We start from the raw sequence: 22,176 nt of genomic DNA, 5'->3' as shown, positions 1-22,176 counted from the left end.
TTTCTTGATTTTGAGCTCAAATTCATTTTGAGCTCTCCTCATGAATTTCTTTAGGATTTCTTGAGTTTCACCTTTGTCACTCAAAAAGAAAACCCAAGTGAATCGAGAAAAATCATCAACAATAACTAAACCATACTTACTACCACCAATGCTAATGTAGGCCACAGGTCCGAAGAGGTCCATGTGAAGAAGCTCCAATGGCCTCTTTGTTGTGACCACATTTCTTTGATTGATGTGGGACTCCATGTTGCTTTCCTGCTTGGCATGCGCCACAAACCCTATCTTTCTCAAATACAACATTTGTTAGTCCAATGATGTGATTATCCTTTTGAAGTTTGGCCAAATTCCTCATACCGACATGGGCTAGCCGGCGATGCCATAGCCAACCCTTGTCGGATTTTGCCACTAAACAAGTCTCAGGCGTCACTTTACTTGTTGTGAAATCAACAAGATAAAGCTTACCCTTCAAGCGACCTGTAAAGGCAACTGAGGAGTCCTCCCTTCTAAGGATTTTCACATCCACATCCGAAAATAAGCAATTATAACCCATTCCACAAAGTTGTGAAACAGACAACAAATTATAGCTCAAGGAATCTACTAATAAAACATTTGAAAGTGATTGTTGGTCAGAGATAGGAATTTTACCAATACCAATCACCTTACTCTTGCCACTATCTCCAAACACAATTTCTTGTGCTTCTTGAGTTAGTTGCAATGAATGAAACATGTCTTTCTCCCCGGTCATGTGATTTGTACATCCACTGTCAAGCACCCAACTTGACCCACCAGAGGAGTAGACCTGCAAAACAAGTTTAGGCTATACTTTTAGGTACCCAAATTGAATTGGGTCCTACAGTGTTAGTTATAGCCTTGGGTACCCACACACTTCTTTTCATGACTTTTTGTTTAGTGTAGGCACCCACATATTTCACAACCAATTTCCCTGAATCCCAAGTTAACATATAATCACAAAGATATGAGTGGGAAATGGGAGCATTAGATTTTTGTCCACTTGAGGATCCCACTTCCTTCATCTTACTCTTTGTGGAACTCAAGTTAACCTTTACCTGAGATGACTTGTCATTTGAGGAGTGGATCCTCCCCAAGGCATCATATAGAGTGGTTCCCTCTATGAACTTGGGGGATCTCCACCCCTTATGCACTGTGCTAGGGTTTTCCTTGGATGAGTTGAACCCAAGCCCCCTTCTACCCTTGTTGGGCTTAAGGGACTTGTACTTGGGTTCAACTTTCTTTAACCCATCATTGCTAGAGCATCTTTTCAAAATTTCTTTGACCTTCACCTGTGAGCTATGCTTCCTTGCATGGTTAGTTAGACAACAAGAAGCATGATATTTGGCACAATGCTTGCAAGAATTATCATTAGAGCTAGACTTAGATTCAAAAACTAAAGTGGGGGCATTGATGTTCTTGCAACTTTCAAGTTGCACTTGAAGTTCTTGATTTTGAACATTCAAGCTTGACATGCTTGATTCAAGTGCACTCTTTTCATTTGCAAGATTATCAATAGAGGTTTTCAAGTTAGTTACTTCTATATCTTTATTGTGAATCAACTCTTGAAGCTCTAAGTTTCTTTCCTTTTCAAGGATAAGCAAGTCTTCTTGAGCATCAAGAGTTGCCTTTCTTTTATCTAGTTTTTCCATTAATTTTGTGATAACATTGTATCCATTTAAGCCAAATTCTTTAATCATTTTATTTTTCATGGCAATTTGATCATTATCATCATCATTTGAAAAATCATTACTAAACAAAGTTACCTTATCTCCCTTTGCCATGAGACAAGTTGGAATGTAGGAGTCGTCTTCAAGGTTGGTGAAGAGTTGCGCGCTTGAGGTAGATTGGATGGCCACATTTGCCACCACTTCCTCTTCCTCGGAGCTAGAACTCTCATCATCGGAGTTCCATTCTTCACCAATATGAGCTTGTCCATACTTCTTCTTTTTGAAGTATCCCTTGGTCTTGCCTCCCTTTTTAAACTTATCCTTCTTGTATTCCTTCTTGGCTTCTTGTTCCTTCTTGTTAGGACAATCCGCTATGAAATGACCGGTTTGGCCACATTCATAGCATGCCCTCTTCTTTCCTTTCCTTTGGAACTTGTCATTCTTCCTTACAAATTTCTTGAAAGTTTTGATGAACATAGCTGTGTCTTCATCACTTGAGCTATCTTCATCACTTGAGGTCTCGACCACTTTCTTTGCTTTGTGGTCTTTGCTCTTCTTGAGATTGTCTTGTTCATTTGTGATCAAGGCATGAGAGTCTCTTGTCTTGATGGGGGCTTCCTCGGACTCGTGTTGTTGAATTTTTGCAAATAGTTGATGAGGCGTCATATCCTCATAATCATCACGATCCCTTATCATCCTTGCAAGACTTTTATCTTTCTCTTTATAAGCTCTCATGAACAATCTTGTGACCTTGGAGTCACTCCAATCTTCACTCCCAAGTACTCTTATTTTGTTGACCAATACCATCAATCGATCAAAGAGTGATTGGAGCGACTCACCCTTTGTCCAATCATACCTTGCAAGCTCACTTTCCAAAGCTTCAACTCTATGTCTTTTAGCTTTGGGATCTCCTTCATGTGACATTCTAAGAATGTTCCAAATGTCACGAGCATCTTCTCTTCCTTGAACTTTCCGGTATTCTTCCGGACAAAGGCTTCCTTTGATTATGCTCACTGCTTGAGCATTTCGATGAACCTCTTGCATCATTTCCGGAGTCATCTCTTCTCCTTGGGCGGGCTTATACATACCTACATTAACAATCTCCCAAAGACTAGGATGCACACCGATTAAATGCGACTTCATCTTGTCGGCCCACTCATCATAGTTCAACTCACTAAGAGTTGGTAACTTTCCAAGTGGGGCGGAAGAGAAGTTGGGAATATAATTTCTAGAGTAATCGAATTGAACTTTACTAAAGTCATTACCTTTGCTTTTGGTAGATGATCCTTCGGTGTTGAGACTTACCTTGCTCAATACCTTAGACACCAAAAGATCCACTAGATCGTCATTATAATCAAATGTTCCCTTACCTTTACCTTCTTCGGCCTTTCTTCTTGTTTCCTCTTCTTCGGCCTTTTTCCTAGCATCTTCCTCTTTCATTTTGAGGAACATTTTCTCGGCAATCTTCATGGCGAGGTCGAGGACCTTGGGGTCCACTTCCTCACCGGTAGATGTGACGGGGATTTCCTCGAGAAGAGGATCCACATGGTCCCGTTGTGTAGACATGATCGTTTCCTCACGCGGTTAAGCGTAAAATGAGGCACGAAGCTCTGATACCAATTGAAAGTAGCCTAGAGGGGGGGTGAATAGGCTACACCTGAAAATTTTCACTAAAAACTTCGAAATAGGTTAAATCAAAGTTGCACGGGTGCAAACCGGTTCAGTCGATTTTAATCCCAACTGAACAAGTTTGAACCCACTCAACTTGAATTTAATAATCTATTGAACAAATTCGAAGTAGTAAAGAAAACAGCTAAAGATTTGCCCTACACAAGAACTACTTGAATGAATAATATGAACCAACCACCGAATATGAAAGCTTAACAAGAACACACAAGAACACGCGATATATCCCGAGGTTCGGCAACCACCACAAAGGTGTCCTACTCCTCGTTGAGGAACCCACAAAGGGCCGGGTCTTTTCCAACCCTAATCCTCCACAAGCCGACCACAAAGGTCAAGGCAATCTCTTCTCAAATCTGCTCAAGGAGCGGGTGATACAAACTTCTTGGGGTCGTCCACAAATTTGGAGACTCCCAAGCAACCTCTAACCGTCAAGGAACACGAGGTTCCAAGAGTAACAAATCCGCACACGGTCAAGTTTGCAACGAGCTCAAGAACAAGAGAAAGGGAGAATCAAGATGAAATTGACAGCGAGTTCGATCGAGTTCACCTCACACCAAGGGTCCTTCAAATGATTGAAGGAGATGCGATTGCGGGTGTGAGAGGTGAAGTGAATGCTCTTGTTTGAGGGTTGGTCAGCCAAAGATTCGTGGGAGAGGCAGAAGTAAATGAGAGAGAGAGTGTGAGGGGGGTATATAAGGGATCCCCCAAAAGCTGGCAGCCGTTGGGAGAAAGAGGGCAAAAACCGGTTGAACCGGTTTTCAAACCGGTTGAACCGGTTTCTACCAGGGGGATCCCGGTCCACTGGTCTACTCAGCCGGACACTGGACCGGTTTCAAAAACCGGCTGAGTAGGGTCAAAATTCGGCTCAACCGGTTTCAGAAAAATATCTGCTCCGACTTTTCTGACAGCTCTGACTGTCAGACAGGTCAGAGCAGAGGTGGCAGGATGAACAGTACCAAAACCGGTTGAACCGGTTTTGGGACCGGTTGAACCGGTTTTGGGGGCTGAAACCAAACTTTGAGAATTTTGAAGAGAACTTAGGTGGAGACTTTGTGGGAAGTGAAATTTGTTTTTCTCAAGAGCATTCATGATCTGGGAAAAATGATCTCAAGGAGTTTTTCAAAAGAATTGAACTTGGCTCGTTTCACAACTTACTTAACCGTCGCGGATCCCTCTTAATTGTACGGCGATTCCTATGACTCAAGAATTATAAACTTAGTACCGCCGACGATTCATAGCACTTGGAGCACGCCATTTGATGTGGAATTTTAAATCTGCTGTGCTTTATACTTTTACGCTCGTAGGATCTGTGCTTCTCCTGTCTGTAAAAATACTGTGTACACACTAGGAGCAAACTTGTTAGAATCTTAGTTTGTTTTGTCATTAATCACCAAAACCCTCAATTAGGGTTGATTGCACTTACACAACCAGGGCATGGCCAGCATGTGCAGCCAGCGCAACCGACCTTGAAGGGATGCGTGGAGGGTGCAACTGGTCGGGACGGGGTGCAGGGAGGTGTGAGCAGTCAGGGAGAGGTGTAGCCAAGGCGTGGCTGGCTGGCTGGAAGGTGCACAGAAAAGGAGTGTAGGATTATGGGGAGACTACACTACCGCAAAACAAAATTTTTGACACCATAAAACCAATATCTACTGATGTTATAGGTCACGGGATTAGCACTAGATGTGCAAGGCAACGGAAGCCATTTTGATGTAGACGAACTCATCGAGCATTGTCGTGTGGTTCGTCCTAGTGCTCCAGAAGCAGCCCTTTCGAGGTATCCACACGTGCAAGGAGGAAGCGCTACGCACCGGATTACTAGGTTTGCGACTGCGGCGTGGTGAGGACGAGAGGGGCATGACTGTTGGTATTCTGGTGGGCAAATTAGGTTAGCCCTAATCGCGTCTCCACCCCTCATTATATAGGTATTCTGATGGGCTTTTAACTCGGAGGCCCATCAACAACCTTAAACCCAGTCTAATTCGGATCTTATCGAATTAAGCTTCCATCCCCTTAAGTTTGTGACCTTATAGGTTCACGTACACTTATTTAGTCCGAGTACTCTTATTTAGCCCAATAATTGACAATGGCCTCTACCAAGACATGTCATCTCCTATGCACACGTGAAGATCATACAAATCATCACAACATTATGTACATGTTGTTCCCTTTATCTCACGATATTTAGTCTGGCTCTAATAAGCTAACCTCTCTTTCTAGATACTGTGATTTGGAGTCTTTTCATAGGTTAGCTCTTAAACTCTAGCACGTTCATGTATTTCTTGATCCAATCACTCGAGGGGCCCAGAGATATGCTCTCAAGAAGAGAGGGACAAATTCCATATTGACTGACCATGCATCATAGCATGCTTCATGACAAACCCAAAACTACTTTTATAACTATTACGAATGCAGAGAAGCTGTCCCAAACAATCCCTACAACTGGCATAGGACTTCTATGCTCCGAAGAGTGGATGAACGTGTGGACAGGGCACCGGGCGAGTAAATTTGGAGAAAACAAAATTTGCCTTTTAATATTAGGCATAGAATGGATGGCAAACCATACCCATTTCCATTTTTTTAGTTTCGGGAAATGTCATGAGAAAATAATCTATGTACGTCCTACATTGCAGTAGTGCTGCTTTAGACAAGCTGCAGCGTGCGTGTCTGCATCACATGTTTGTTAGCCACCCCTCTGAGCCTCTTGACTGATTGGAGATGGTTCTTTTATTTTTTTTCTTACACAGGGTTGTCATGGTTTGCTGCTCCGCCAGCTAGTTCGCGGTTCATTTGCGGTCGCAGCATAGACAGACGGATGGCCAGTTCTCTCCCATTTGGAGTCTACTGCAAGCCTGAATTGTGGCATTCGTGCATGCCCTTGGGCATCATAAACTGTAACTGCTGCTTCCAGCTGCCAGACTGAAACTTGAGGCGGCATGATCGAAGTGATTTGTCATTTGTCCCCTGGGTAGCGGCAGGTTGATGGACGCATGCATGCATGCATGATATAGGCCAAAAACTGCCGCTGTGTACTCGAAGCAGGCAACTGTACAATACAACCCTGTGTAACTTGTAAACTAGAGGACTTGTTTGGAAGAAACCCTGTGCAACCCTGTGTATTGTAGTACTAGTTTCACCGAAGGTGTTGTTTGGTAATGAGATATACAGCAGTACCTCCATGGGTGTGTGTTGTCTGTTCTCCAAAGAAATGCTGTACTGGTGCTAGAGAAAGTGTGGAACTGAAGCACAGTTTGCTTTAGAAATAGAGATGACGGCATGTCTCCTTCCATCACTCCAATGCAGTTGCGCTAGCAATCTGTGCCGTGCCATGGGCCATGGCAGGGGGAGTAGAGAGTAGAGACTAGGGACAGCAAGTAAGCAGGCTGCTGGAGGTGAGCCATGGTAGCTGCTGGCACTGGCATTGGGAGCGATGCTTGCCGATGCACGGTTGGGAGGGAGTGGGACGGGCTGCACTGCACCCGGCCGTGTCCCGCGGCTTTTGTGCTGCGGCGGTGCTCACTGCCTCGACAGACAAGCATGGCGCTTCCGCCCGGCCGTCTGGTGCTGAGCCCACCGTGGTCTCCTGGGCCACAGCAACATCTGAGGCCTCATTTGTTTCAAGCGCCTGCAACTCACGGTCACGGCACCCATCCATTTGCTCTCTCTCTCTCTCCATCCCTCCAGGATACGAACAAATGAGAGAGAGAACATGCGTACGGTACGGCATGAATGAATGAGAGAGAGAAGAAGGGGGAAGAGGTAGGGTGGCCCACTCCAGTAGGGCTCCGAGCGAAGAGGTAGTAGGGCCGGGTGTGTGTGGCCGCGTGGGGAAAAGGCAAACAACGCGGCCGCCTTTTGTGGGCCCACAGGCGTGGCGCCGGAGGGCCTCCCTTTAATTTCCGCGAGGATGGAGATGGATCCTTCCAAAGCCACGCATGTGATGGCCCACAACCACAACCCCGCTCCATTATCATCTTCCACATTCTACCGTACGTTCTCTTTCATGGAACAATACTCGCGAGTACTTTCGAACAAGAGATCTATCCCATCAGTAGCCTTATGCTCCCTCCGTTCATAAATGTAATGTATGACACCATTGATTTTTTAAAAAAACTTTGACCACTCATCTTATTCAAATAATAATAAATTATTATTTTTTATTTATTTTATCACTTAAGGAAGTTTATATTTTATTTAAAATTTTATATTTTTAAATAAATATTTTGAATAAGACGAGTGATCAAATTTTTTTTAAAAAAATCAACGATGTTATATATTTGTGAATGGAGGTAGTACTTCTTTTTCTTTTGTCACAAGTAGGATTGTCGTTAGCCCTAGCTACCTAGACGTTTTCGGTGGCAGCTAGTGGGTTCATGTGGGGGACGATGCATGCATGGATTGTTCTTCTCTCTCTCTTAAAGAGCTGATGTTGTCCAGGACTCTATGTTCTTGGCGGTGTGTTTGTGTGGGGGTTGGTTTTGCGAGGAGCATGTGTGGCCTCTTGGTGGTGGCCTGGTGGCGGTCATGTTATTTAAACAAACAACGACGACATCTTGAGCGCTTGGTCTTCTGCTTTGCCAATTAGGTTGCAAGCTGAGTTTTGCGCCGCGCGCAGGTTATTTGTTTGTTTTGTTTTTCTGTAGTTTCCTTTTTCGATTGCCTGGTTATGGCCTCCCGAGACACAGTCCTATATTTTCTTTTGCTATATCAACATGGGCAAAGTCTCATCCTATTTCAGAAGTCAAATCAAATGCGAACCATACACGTGTCAGGATCCAAATAACGCGCACAACGATTACACAAATAATATACCATTGCACAATGCTCGAATAAAACAGAGTATTTAACACTATTACAAAATAGTCTTATACATAACATTATGTAACGACACTTACGCAGAAACGAAAGTATGGGAAGTCGATAGAGAACATAGCCCTCCACAATCATCTGTCTGGAGGAGATTACAAGCCCAATCTTCATACTTGTCGAAGTCTTTGAACTCTTGAAGATCGGCTTCAGCAGCATCTTTTTCTTCAAATGAGCATGGGTTGCAATATGGCAACCTAGTGTTTGTGTGAAAGCAAGAGTGAGTACACACCATACTTAGCAAGTGCTCATTTTGGGTGAAGTGGATTAGTTTTTTGTGGGGTTAGGCTCTTAGCGGTTGTTTTTAATTCATCAAGTGTTTATTATTGGTACAAGCCAAACTTTAACATTATCCTGGGTTTATCAACCCATCAATCATATCCTCAACGAGGAACATCGTTACCAATATCATAACTAGTTTATAACAATAATATCTTTAATCAATGAGGCTTCCAAGGTCGTTCTTAGCCATGAGCATGGTTGATATACCAATTTTGATAAACCCTCTGTAGAGGTTGCACAATTTACCCATGAGTCGTAATTCCTTTGTCCAAGGATCATGACTCCCAATTGATCACTTTCAAGGTGACTTGGCAGGGTCTCACTATAAATCCTTTAGAAGGATTCCCCAAAGGTATAGTCGCCCATTAGGTTTCTCTAATTTGTAAGCACATGACTCCTCTCCAAGGGGGTGACTAACAAAAACCAAACGAATAAACCTTAGCACCCAGCATTGGCAGAGCGAGGAGTGGGCTCTAGACCCCATTGACGACACGATGATGAAGCAAACTACACCTTTAGTTCATCTAATTAATCAGCTTAGGGCGACCATTACCACCCACATGGCTGTACTGTTTTCTTGAGTGGTCACTCAACGAACCGGTCCTTACGGAGAAACACTCGAGATACCGCCTAAGCCTCCTTACGGTGAAGAACATGGGATACCGCCCAAGCCTCCATTCGGTGAAGTACTTAGGATACCGCCAAAGCCTCTAGGTTACTAGAAACCCATATCCGAAACATGGAACATCGTATCACAAAATGTATATCATCATATTCATTAATTAAGTTCAAGCGCTAGAATTTAAGCTAACATCACAACCCAAACCCATGGATAAACAAACACAAGGAAAATAGAAAACTAGTCATCTTTAGTTTGTTCATGTTGTGCGGGAAAGTAAGTTATCCAATGAAAGTAGGATATAATAGGCCAGAGGGCAGTTGCTCAGGTTCTTCATAGGTAGCTCCCTCGTGCTCTACGAACTGATCGTTATCTATGCGATTGCAAACGTACACTCAATACACTAGAATTTTTTTGGAAAACAAAGGAGCCTCGACATGAATAAAAATAGGGCTACATGGAATGATCTTATTGGCCGAAGGGAAGCCACACAAGGGTCAAAAAGTTATGGATGCAAAAGATCACATCTATTAGATCTCTTGTGGCTGCCTTCTTCTATCTTGCCTTTCTTCTTCCTTGGACTCATGGAGGAAGAACAACAAGGGAAAAGGAGCTTGGAGGTGGCCGGCCATGGGGCCTGGGGTAGGTGTGTCACATGCATGGGGTTCTTGGGGGCGCTGTAAGGGCATGCTGTAGCACCCCAAAAATTCAAATCCAGAAAATTTCTTGAACTCGTCCTATATTCAAAATGAATTTTAAATTTCATTTCAAAATGTTTGTTTGTGAGTTGCTCTCAACAAATAAAATATAGTGGTCTATATCCTCTCCAAATATTCCTCATAATATCCTACAAATATTTTCCTAGTGACCCCCTTAAATTCTTTCTAGAAATACTGCCTAAATATTCCACCGATATTTCTCCAAATATTTTCCTCCTCAGAAATACCTTCAGAATCTTTTTTAAAGTCCCTACAAATATTTTTCTTAATAACTTTTCTCATGCTCATACGTATACATACGCCTGCGGTGTCATACCGTGAGCTCTACAAGCTAATTTCACTTATACATGGCTAATACATGCTTATCTTCCACTAATCCTCGCCTCCTCCCACTAATCCTTGCCTGCTCCCCCTAATCCCCCAACTTTCCTATAAATAGAGGGGCAAGGGCCTCCCCTCATGCCATCCCAAGACATTTCATGGCAACTCACTACTACTCCCACTCCCACACAAGCACAAGGATCATTCGGTCGTTCATTCGATTGTTCGTCCCACTGTTCATAGTTTGTTCATTCGTTTGATCGATCGTTCATGGTTCGTTCGTTCGTCCGATCGTTCATCCGTTCGTTCATCCAAATAATCTTTGTTCAGCCGTTATGCTGCTGAAATTCCGATCGTTCGCTCATCCGATCATTCGATCGTTCGTCCGTTCGTCCATAATCCCTATTCATCGTTCATCGTTCGTTCATACGAACTATTCATCATTCATCATTCGTTCATACGAACTATTCACCGTTCATCGGATCGTTCATAGTCATTATTCATCTTTCATCGGATCCTTCATCTTATTATTCATCATTACTATTCATCGTTCATCCGATCACCCAAATATTCAACTGCTCATTCATCATGCTGTTCAGCTCACCTCAGACATGCCAGACCAATATTTCAGTCATACAAACTCTGTTGTACTTAACCACATGTACCCAGCTATAAATACACCTAGTTACCCTCTCCCTCTCCACACCCTCAACACCTGAGCCAAGGCAAACCCCCACCCACTCAATTACCCCGCTCTGCTGACTACACACCTAGTGTCGCTTCACCTCCAATCCACCCTTCTGGTAAGCACCTCCACTCCACCACCAGTAATATCACAACACCACATGACACAGATTCTTCTCAAGACTCTACCCACCCATATATCACCATTCTTGACTACTATATTAAACATTTGTTGATATACTTAATGGTGTATGTTTGCTTGTTCATGCTGCATAGTTCCATGAGCTCTCACCCTTTCACCGGTTAGAGCACGACAAGCTCACAAGATCCCTTTGATGCATAAATTACCTATCTTTTTCCAACACAACTCTCAACCTATTATTTTATGCTTTATATGATTTTGCTGCTAAGAGACATGTTAATATGGCCACCCAGCCTCAGAACTTTGCCGCAATTCATCTTTATACTCCTTGACATGTTTTTACAAAGTGATTTGAGAAAAGATGTGAGTATTCAAAAGAAAATGTTTTTCAAAATGTGTATGATGAAGGGTTATCACCCTTTTCACCTTTCAGTGTGATGATCAGGGACTCCCCGGTTTGGGGAGGGCCTTAAGGTGATGGCTCAGTGTAACACCCTGAATTTGGGGGTATAAAAATTTCTTCTCTAAATTCCTACCAAATTCAGGTGTTACCCTTTATCTCTCTCTCTAGTCTCTCTCTCTCTTCCTTTTGAGTAGAATTAGGTTAATTAAGTGAGGGATTAATTATTTATTTTGTCAAAACTATGTGAGTCATGATTTATTGTATCATGCTGAGACTAAATTATTCTTTGAATTGATGCACATGTTTGAATTGGTTTGAATTTGATTTGAAATCCATAGAGAAAAAAATAAAAGGCATTAAAAATTCCCTAGAAAAAGAAAAACCAAAAGCAGCCCATTAGGCCCAATCCAGCCCAGCCAGGCGACGACCGCGCACGCGCTACTCGGTGGGACCTCCCTGTCTGCGTTGATCGTCCGTTCGCCCGTTCACCCTCGTTGGTCTGCGGACCCCACCTATCAGCTACTGCTCCCTTCCCTAACCTCCCGCCCGCGCTCTCCGTCGTGGACGCGCCCACGACCGCGCATTTCTTGGCCACGTCCCAAGGATGAAGGTATCAAAGAAAAATCCTATAAGGGATCACTGATTGTGCAGACTTTGATAGAAAGGGCCAAAAGTGATAAATGCAGAAGGAATTAAACTATGGGTAATTCCAGTGTTTGGATAGGTTCTTTATGATTATAGAAACATATTGGAACTCAATGGAGTAGCAGAATTCCTCATATTTGGAAATTGAAGTTCCAGGAGTTAGTTGCAGGCAAAGGTTGATGAAAAGGGTGCAAACTGATGTGGAGGTTGGAATGGAGCATAGGAGATGGCTTAGAATGTTTGGATAGACTTGAGGAACATATGTATAAGTCATAGAAGTGCCCAAGACTTGAGCCAAGTAAAGCCGAGGAAGTTGTGCTAAAATTAGACTAAGTCAAGTTGTTGAGTGTGCACCGGACTAGGTCCAGCGGTGCACCGCACCAAAGTCGCAGAGAAGGTGTTTCAGGACTCAGGCAACAGAAGGCACCAGACCAGACCCGGTGGTGCACCTGACCAAGTACGTAGAAAGGTTGTTTCTAGGATTTAGGCAGATGGAGCACCGAACCTAATTCCGGTGTGCTTCGGACCAATAGGTTGTCGAACGTTCGAAAGATTATGGACAACGCTGATGTAGCAAGGTTCGGTGAGGCACCGGACGGTCCGGTGATTGCTGACAAGATAACAACTTTTTTAAAATGGTCACTGAGCTGGCTTGCAAAGTAAAAGGTCCAATGTACACCGGACCCGAAACATTGTTTGGTCCGGTGCGACCAGAAAGTGCAGAAAATGGGCAACAACTAGTTTGGTCTTGGGGCTATATGTACCACCTCTCCACGCCTCCAAAGGTACCAAACTAGTGTTCATAAGTATAGAGACTCATTTCTAGCTACTTTATAGTGCCTCTAACCCCTCTCTTGAGAGATAGTGCTTGCTACGAGATTATTTGTTAGAGAGCAAATATCGAGCTAGAGAAGTGAGCAAAGGCATATGTGATGATTGTAGAAGCTAGAGAGACCTTAGAAAGAGAAAAGGAACCTAGATCAAGTGTGTTGGGCTTCAGCCATTAGCTTCAAGCATTCGCTGGAGAGCTTCCAAGGTGTGGAAAGCCTCGGGATTGTTGTAAAGCAACAATTGATAGTGGAAGATTTGGTTTATCACAACAGGTGATAAACTTGAGTTGGAGGAGTAAGTTGAAAAAGATTCCAAGCTATTTGGCTACCTTAGGATGGATTCTAAACATCCGAATTATACAACAAATTTAATATTTTAACAAAGATATGCATAGAATTTAGTGCTAATTATTAGTCATGTTGTTAAGAATACTATAGAAGACAAGAATAAAATTTTGTATAATTTTTTAAGCATTATTTTCTCCCTTTGACGAAAAATGAGAAAAACATCCGAATCTGAATTTGTATCCATATTTTATATCAGTTAATTAAAAATATATATTACGAATTTGGGGTTTTACTTTATATGAATCTTAATAAACTCAATGCTAAAAACAAGTACAAAAATTTGCATCATAAATTCTATAATCTATTTGTTCGAAATTGAAAAAGAAGACCAAACATTTAATATCTGAATAAATATCTAGATTTATCCGTAGGCTACCTCAACAACATAGAGTAGGGAAGCATTTGGGGCTTCACCGGACCACATGATAAATCGTGTGTCTTGTCCCTTGTGCTTACTTACATTGCTTGCACTTCTTATTTTATATTTGGTTTGAGTGTTCGTGAACTGTAACACCTTGAATTTTGGGGCATAAAACTTTCTTTGCTTTGTACTCAAAATTCAGGTGTTACCTTTCCTTTCTTCACTTCTCTTTTCCCTTTATTAAAACAATAGAGAGTTATTTTGTTATATGTTGGCGTGAGCCCTAGAAGTGTCATGGTTGTTACATTCATGCTGTTGTATATTGTTTCTAAGTGCAAGAAGTGTTTGAAACATGTTAATATGTCTTGTAGAAGTTTTCCGTAAATTTTCATATTTTTCGAATATTTTTATATTTTTTGAAATCCAAAATCTATTTATTTGAGATACTTACAAACGTTTTCAAAGTTTTAAATATGTTTTTTGAGTTTATTGTGTGACAAATCATGTGTAGGAATTTTTCTAAAAGTTTTGGAGCCTTCGAGATTTTTTTCGAGCATTAAAAATGATTTTAGACTTTTTCTAGAATTATTTTTAATTTTAAAATGGGATAATTACAAAAAATATCTTCAAACCCTAGCAATATATATATGACTGGAATCCTCTTGTCAAGCCCTTTCTGAATTTTGAAACCCCTTCTCCAGTCTAAATCCAAAACTCCCAGAATTGCTCGCCGAAGTTCGGGACGGTTCCAACTTCGATGACGACTCTGGCAAGCAATTACTTTCGATCCATGCGTCGTCGGCGGAATCCGAGGGTACGGCTACATCTGCCTTGTCAAGATCTTCGTCCCGGTGCCTTCAATTCGTCGATCCGACCGACGGTTCTTCATCAATCGGCGAATTTGTTTTCGGCTCCGACGAGGGTTTCTTCTCCGGTGAGCCTTTCCTCCATTGTTGTCCATGGTGTTCTTTGTTTTTGTTTCCCCCGTGCAGCCCCTCTCTCTCTCTCCTCGACAGCGGCCGAGCTCTCCTGCGCGCGCCGCGCTCGCCCTGCCGGCAGCCGGCCGACCTCTTCCCCCTGCGCGTGGCCCCCTTCCCTTCCCTCTCCTCCTTCCCTTCCATGGTTGAGAGGAAGAAGATGTAGGGAGGAAGAAGAAGGTGATTTTGTGAAAAAACTCCCTAGATAATTTTAAAACTGCACGCAGAGAGGTGTTTTCAATTTAAAATCACGATAACTTTTGCGTTTTAAATCCTATTAACTTCGTTCAATTCACGTTAGATTTGTATTAAAATTATCTACATGTTAGAAGTATTAATCTATGATGTTATATATTTTATTTAATTTATTTAAACGTTTGTTTGACCAATGGTTATTAGAATAACGTTTCAATTTAAATCTAATTTAGGGTATCGATTTGCGCATTTATGAATAAACACTAGCATGGTTAACCTTAACTGAAATACTCTTTATTAATAATTGTTTAGTTTAAACACGCTATCTGTTTATTAGTCCTTGCGTGTTGTGTTGGCCCGCGTGCTGTGCGCGGGCTGCCGAGCTGTTTTGTGCGTTGCTTATTTTGTCTTGCGCCGTTAATTCGTCTCGCTTATAGTCGCTAATATTATTTAAATTACTCATCTAACTGAAAGTTGTTAGCGTAGTCGATTAATTAAAACTAGGTGATAGTTCTAGATTACATTTAATAAATGTCGAATAATGCAAGTTTGTCAAATTAAATGTTCTATTTCATATTTGTATAACGTAGACGCAATGACTTCTCAATTGTAACTTCGATCTCGGCGTTTCTGTTTCTCGTGTGACCGTAGAAGCGAGCGCTATTTTGTATTGCACATGTTTATAATGTTTTCTCTTGTATGATGTACTGTTCCTTTCTGTTTCAAGAATGTTGAATGTGTGTTCGCACTCGCTTAGATAACGTTCCGTCCGCGGAGTCCAAATTGCAGGAGAAGCCCCTGAGCAGCAGCAGTTTGGTGAAGGCAAGTGTACTCTGACCTATCATGTACTATTTACTTTATAATTCACTGTCCCACATACTATGATTAACCTAAAGATTGACTAGCTTTCCATTTATCATGTCCTTGATTACCGTTTTGGGTTAGGTTATTATAATCAGCTACATGCTATTGCTTTACCCTAATCAATGAACATGATGAGAATTACTTTATGATACTATGATTCATTATGATTATGATTATGAACTTGTGGCATTTTAGGGGGCTTGGGCTATTTCCCGAGTACCTCTTCGTAAGGACCTGTTCGTTGAGATACCACCCGGGACAATAGTACAGCCATGAGGGTGGTATGGAACGCCCTTAGCTGATTAATTGGAGGAACTTGGGGGTTTAGTTTGCTTCGCCGTTGTGCCGTCAATGGGGGCTGGGGCATAGTGCTTGCTCTGCTAAGGGTGGGTGCCGAGGTTCATTCCATTTGGTTTTGTTAGTCACCCACCTTAGGGATGAGTACTGTGTTTGTATAACTGGCGAAACCTAACGGGTGGTTACACACCAGGAGAATCTTTGTAAAGGCTACGTAGTGAAACCTTGCCGACTCACCTTGGTAGTGTTTGAGGGTTTGATCGATCCGAGGCAAAAAGGATCACGACTCGTGGGTAAAGTGTGCAACCTCTGCAGAGTGTTAGAAACTGGTATATTAGTTGTGCTCACGGTTAAGAGCGTCCTTGGGATCCTCTTTGATTAGAGATACTCTGGATTCATTTATGTTGATGGTTTAATGATGATGGCAATACTTATGATATTTGGTACTTTCCTCTTGGAGGAAGTGCTTTCTTTTGGGAATATCAACTTGGGTTTTACGATAAAACTTGGCTTCTATTAATGATAAATACCTAACCAACTAAAAGCAACTGCTTTGAGCTTAACCCCACATATAGCTAGTCCACTTCAACCAAAATGGGACATTTGGTGAGTACGTTGATGTGTACTCATCCTTACTTAAACACCAAACACCAGGTTGTCCCTATTGCAACCATTGCTTAGGAGAAGATGAAGGAAATGCTGAGGATTTTTAGGAGTTTCAAGACTTTGAGAAATTCTAAAGTAGACTAGCGGCAAACCTCAAGTCTGCTGCCTATGAAGGCCTTATCTTACTACGTTTCGTTCAACACTTTGATTTATGTTTAAGTAATGACTATGTGGATGTTTCGGACATCATGATGTAATAAAGTTATACTTATTTCCACTATTATTTGAGCATTGTGTGATGATTTCCAATTATGTAATCGTTGTGTACGTGAATTTCTGATCCTGACACGTACATGGTTCGCATTCGGTTTACCTTCTAAAACCGGGTGTGACATGAATTGCAGGTAGTTATTGGACAAACATTAATCTGCTGCTACCCATTTGCTAGAACCAAGTAAAGCTCAATAAGTTAAAGTTTTATAATTGCATATTCACCCCCTTTAGGCAACATTAAGGTCCTAGTACCTCCAAGGTACTTTCACATACACTTAGAGTAGTAACTAAAATGATCTAATACACGAAGTACACAATTACCATTGTATCTCATGGGACCATAAGAATTGGTCCAACGCTTGGACGTCAGACTGTCCGAAGATCACATTTTCTACCTAGTGTTACTATAATGGCTAGTTAGCTAGTTGGAGGTTATAAATAGTCTACCAACCGGACCATACTATTGTTGTTGCCCATTTAAATAGCTGAAGCAACCCATTTGGAGAGTGAGAGAGCCTTTGCCTAGTGAGGGACTTGACAGTTGATAATCACTTTGATTTGTGGTCTTATTAGCATATAGATAGTAACTAATGTGCACCCATTCATCGCATTAATATTGTTTGAGTCAAGTGAGACTTTATGCATGCTACTCTTGGTGATCGACACCACTTAGGTGGTTCAGCGGCGATCAAGAGTGTGATGATCACCTAGAGGCTTGTGGGTAACTTTCCTTGGGCTTGTACACAGTTGAGTGGTTTATGCCAGAGAAGTGAATAACCAACTCATAGAGATCACTTTATCATTGCATGGACTAATGGAGAGCTACACACTTGCGTGGAAGCTCCAACAATGATTAGAAGAGAGTGCTAACTCTCTGAGTCCTCGATAAATTTCAGGAGTCTTCTAATCCTTACTTTTCTATACACATTTACTTTTTAGCAATTCAGTCCAAAAAATTACATTCTTAGAATTCTCATGTTAGTGTAGGATTGGAAATTAGGGTGCAAAACTCTTTGTCACATCATTAGACACTTAGGGTGAACTTTAGGCTTGAGATTAGGTTTTAATTTGTGCAAGAAAATTTAGAGAAGCCAAAACCACCCCCTATTAGGCATCTTAATCCTTTTAATTAGTATCAAAGTCTTGTTCTCATTAATTTTCCATAACCGCCTTGAATTAAGAAGTCTAATTGGGTTGGACTTCCTCCTACTTTGAGGGTGATGAGTTTTCTTATTAGAAAATTTGTATGGAAGCTTATCTTGAGGCCACGGACATAGAAGTTTTTAAGGCTGCCACTCAAGGCTTCCAAAACATAAGGCATTTATTTGGCGATGAAATTCATTATGAGATATGGAATGTTAAGGCCAAGAACACTATGTTTAGAGGCCTTCACAATGATGTTCTCAATAGAGTATGTAATCATAAGGACACTCGTGTCCATTGTCCAATATATGTGGACTTCATGAGGGAACCAAGAGTGAGTGAGAGGAGTGTTACCATTTGGTTATGAAGAAATTAATTTCTTTTGAAATTCTTCCACATGAAAACACAAATGATATGTATTCACGGCTAAATGTTCTTGTAGAGGAAGTAAATAGATTGGGGCTCGCACAACTACCATAATTGGATGTTGTGAGAAAAATATTGAGTGTTCTCCCATTCGTCAGGTATGGCCATATTGTCATGGTGCTTCCTCAAATTGACCAATCCTCCACTACAACTTGAATCTTGCGGAAGATCAATGTGCATGATATGTATGTACACATCAATGATCGAGAAGGATCTTCTTCGAACAATAAGGATTTGGCACTTGAAGCCAACCATGAAAAAATGGAAAAACTAAAGTGCAAGAAGATATTGAAATCTCAAAAGATGATAAAGTAGATGATGTGAGGCTTGCACTCATAGTGACGAAGTTCACCAAGATGCTAAAGAAGCAAAATAGAGAATGCATCAAGTTTAATTCAAAGAAAAAGAAATTCTTCATAAGTAGCAAAAGAAATCTGGGATGGATTGCTACAATTATGGCTTGGCCATCTTGCTCATCAATGCAAGTGAAGACGATGCAAGAAGAACAAAAAGGATGATGCAAGCGAAGATGACAAGAAGAACAAAAAGGACTTCAAGGCAAGAGATGGCTAAAAAAGACAATTTCACAAGAATAAAGGTGGAAAAGGCATACATTGTTGGTAATTGGCTCACTGACATTGACTCCACAAGTAGCTCATCATCATGCGATAATGATGATAAAGATGAGAAGGTGGTCGGTCTTGCTATGTGATGCTCTTCTACGCCACCATCATCCTACACATGCCTATTCCTTATGAACAGAGGTGAATGGAAGGTACAAAATGATGATGATAGTAGTGATAGTTGTAGCGATGATGAGTTTATTGCACCTTTATGAATTAGTTGGCTTGCTTAAATAATACACTCAAGGCATACATTGTTGTATGGGTTTTGGATTTGCATCCTAGCTTTCCAACTTGATATACACCCTAGTAAGACTAATAAAATATCTTCCACACACATCTAGTGATAGTGATCCATCCATTAAGATTATGACTAATCTCTAGTGATTTGCATTGAGAGCATATGGTAGTTGTTGCCACCTAAACGACTTGGAGTAGTGGAGGATCATTGAGCAGCTTTGATGATTGTTGTCAGCTTTGATCATCATATTGTAAGAGGCTCTTGTGGTAATCCCAATGGAAGATTCACAAGCACTAACTCTAGTGATATTGTGGCTTGTTGGTGTGCCTTATTAGAGTGATTCTGATGGAGCTTTTTGTAGGCTTGTCTTATTATGCCAATAAGCGCATGAACCATAGAGTTTGTACTCGTCACAATAAGGATGTGGGTTACCAGCAAGCGGTCAAACCTTGGAGGTATTATTGTGTTCATCTCTTTCCTTGTGTGGTTTGCATTCCTAGTTACTCTTCTCATTACATCTAGTTATTGTATTTCATAGTGTACATAATCTTGTGTAGAGTACTCTATTTCTTGTTAGTAGCTTACTTATCACTATTCATACCTTTTACATGATACTAAGTGAGAAGTAAACTAGAAATAGATCAAGATAAACACTTCCACATATAAAGTTTTATCTTATCTCTAGGTATTATGTTAATATTTGTTATAATATTTTTATAGTCTATTCACCCCCTAGCCATCTGGTCCTACCATATATGCATTCCAGCTAGTTCACATTCGTCTTTATTGTTAAAGGAGGCACATTGAGACAGATTTGATAAAGGGTGAGGTCTGATCTTCCGTGAGGTAGGAAAACTTGATTGGGTGGAGATCTCAACGTTGATGATCCAAGGCTCTAAGTGAATGAATCCTCACAATCACTACACCATTGCACCATTAGTTATCACCGTGCCACATGAATGACCTCGCCACAAAGGATTATCCCTGCAAGCGTACTCAAGAACACAAGCAAGAATAGGAAGAACATAATCAAAACTATATTGATCACAGGGTGGGGTCTCACAAACTGATGAATGGTGACACTGTTCAATGATAGAATGAATCTAAGCACAACCCAACCCTAATGGTGGTAGTGGCTGCTGATAATATAGAGTTTAGGGGCATGCAAATCCCATGGTCGCACCCCTAATGGGCTCCAACACGATACACGGGCCAACAGCACAAAAGGCGGTGTCGCAACACCAAAACAGAATCTAGATGCTAACTTGTTTGGATGATTCCCATTGACTAAAGAATTTTCAGTTGGTTCTAGTTTTAGTGCGGACTAGTCTTGGACTCTGAGGTGGAGACAAAGTTGAGTCAGACTTGGCTCTCTCTGGTTGTGAACGTCCTAGCTTCTCCTCCTTAACACCTTGGCCTTTCCCAAATCCTTTCTGATCCTCTCCAAGGTTCCAAATCATCAAAACATCCATGGCACCAATCATAAGCTCTAAAACACAATTGACTAGGTTAGAACAAACCTAGAGATTTAGCTATCGTGCACTTGTTTATCGGTCCATGCATTGTTTGTATGAGAGTGATGTCCTCATCCTCCCCCTCTTGAATTAGAGTCTTCCTTGACTCAGGCAGTGGCCAAGGGGGTGGTAGAGCAATCCTAGGGAGTGCAAGACCTTCAGTCTCGAAAACATGCGTCGATAATTTCTGGCAGATTCTGGACGTCATTTTGTTACAATGATTCCCATCAACTCCAAGCGCATTTTATGTGGGACCAGTTGGGTTGGAAATCTTATCTCCTTAGCTTTCCAATGATATCTAGAACGCCTAAAATAGAGTCTGTACGTGGCCTAGGCGTCCATTTTTATAGGACCACTCCTGCAGTCTGAACAAGACTTGTGAATAAATTGGACTTCAACTCTACTTTGGCTTGAGACTCTGTCATTGATTGGTCCTTGACATATAGTTGACGTCCATATACTCATCAGGATTGATGGGATATTTTGTTGCTAAGAAGACAAAATATGTGCTAGCCGCACACTTCTTTTGTCCAAGAATGAGGCAATATATAGAGCGATTCGTGGCTCAGCGCACCACATGTCAAAAAGCTAAGTTACGGTTAAAACCACATGGTTTATATATGCCTCTTTCTATTCCTTGGGCAGATATATCTATAGATTTTTTTGGGAAAGACAAGGACTAAGATGGAGATGGATATTTTTTGTGATGTTTTATCATTTTTCTAAGATGACATATTTTATTCTATGTCATAAAAGCGATGTTGTTCAAATTGCTGACATGTTCTTTCCAAAAAATGTTCACTTAAAGGGTCTGACTTCTACTAGTTAGTGAATCAAGCATTATCTGTCATGTCGAGAGCAATCTTGAAGTGTAATTTCAAGATGTGGCAAGAGTATTTGTCGCTTCTGGAGTTTGCATATAATAGGGCAGAATACTACACCACCATGGTAAGTCTCCTCTAGGTAGTGTATGGATTTAACTCGTGTTCCTATTGATCTTTTGCCTTCACCTACCATCGAGCGAACATATAATGATACTAAAGAGCGTGTTGTGTTTATTCTTAAATAACATGAAACCACTAAGGAAAACATTGAAAAAATGAATGAAGAGTATATAATTGCTAGTAGTGAAGGTAGAAAGAAAGTTAGACTTAAATCGATTGATTTGTCATGGTTTCACTTGAGAAAAGATAGATTTTCAAAGCTTCATAAATCTAAATTAATGCTAAGAGCTATTAGTCCGTTTAATATAATTGAGAACATAAATGATAGTGCATATAAACTTGAGTTGCCAATCAAGTTTGGGGTTAGTCGATCCCAGCTTTAATATTGTAGATTTGAAGCCATACTTAGGAGTAGAAGATGAATTTGAGTTGAGGACGACTCTACTTCAAGAGGGGGAGGATGATGAGGACATCACTCTTTCAAATGCACC

At 41.3% G+C, this 22,176-nt stretch overlaps 1 protein-coding gene across 9 annotated transcripts in view; it reads left to right on the top strand.

Annotated features, from left to right (window-relative positions):
* The window catches only part of LOC542662 (uncharacterized), a 43,774-nt gene extending 37,128 nt beyond the window's left edge, over window positions 1–6,646 (top strand). For 4 of the 9 annotated variants that reach the window (XR_002263337.2, XR_004851305.1, XR_004851307.1 and 1 more), the window contains one exon: window positions 6,110–6,629. The gene's annotated coding sequence lies outside the window, so the exon portion shown is untranslated. Of the gene's footprint in view, window positions 1–6,109 lie in introns of all 9 variants that reach the window. The other 5 variants (XM_020540733.2, XM_020540732.2, XM_020540731.3 and 2 more) reach the window with 3 other exon arrangements.
* The last annotated feature ends 15,530 nt before the right edge of the window (window positions 6,647–22,176 follow it).

This window comes from Zea mays, chromosome 7 (genome assembly GCF_902167145.1).
Source record: "Zea mays cultivar B73 chromosome 7, Zm-B73-REFERENCE-NAM-5.0, whole genome shotgun sequence".
NCBI lineage: Eukaryota > Viridiplantae > Streptophyta > Magnoliopsida > Poales > Poaceae > Zea > Zea mays.
Note: the sequence above shows the minus strand (reverse complement) of the source record. Positions and strands in the feature narration are given on the sequence as shown.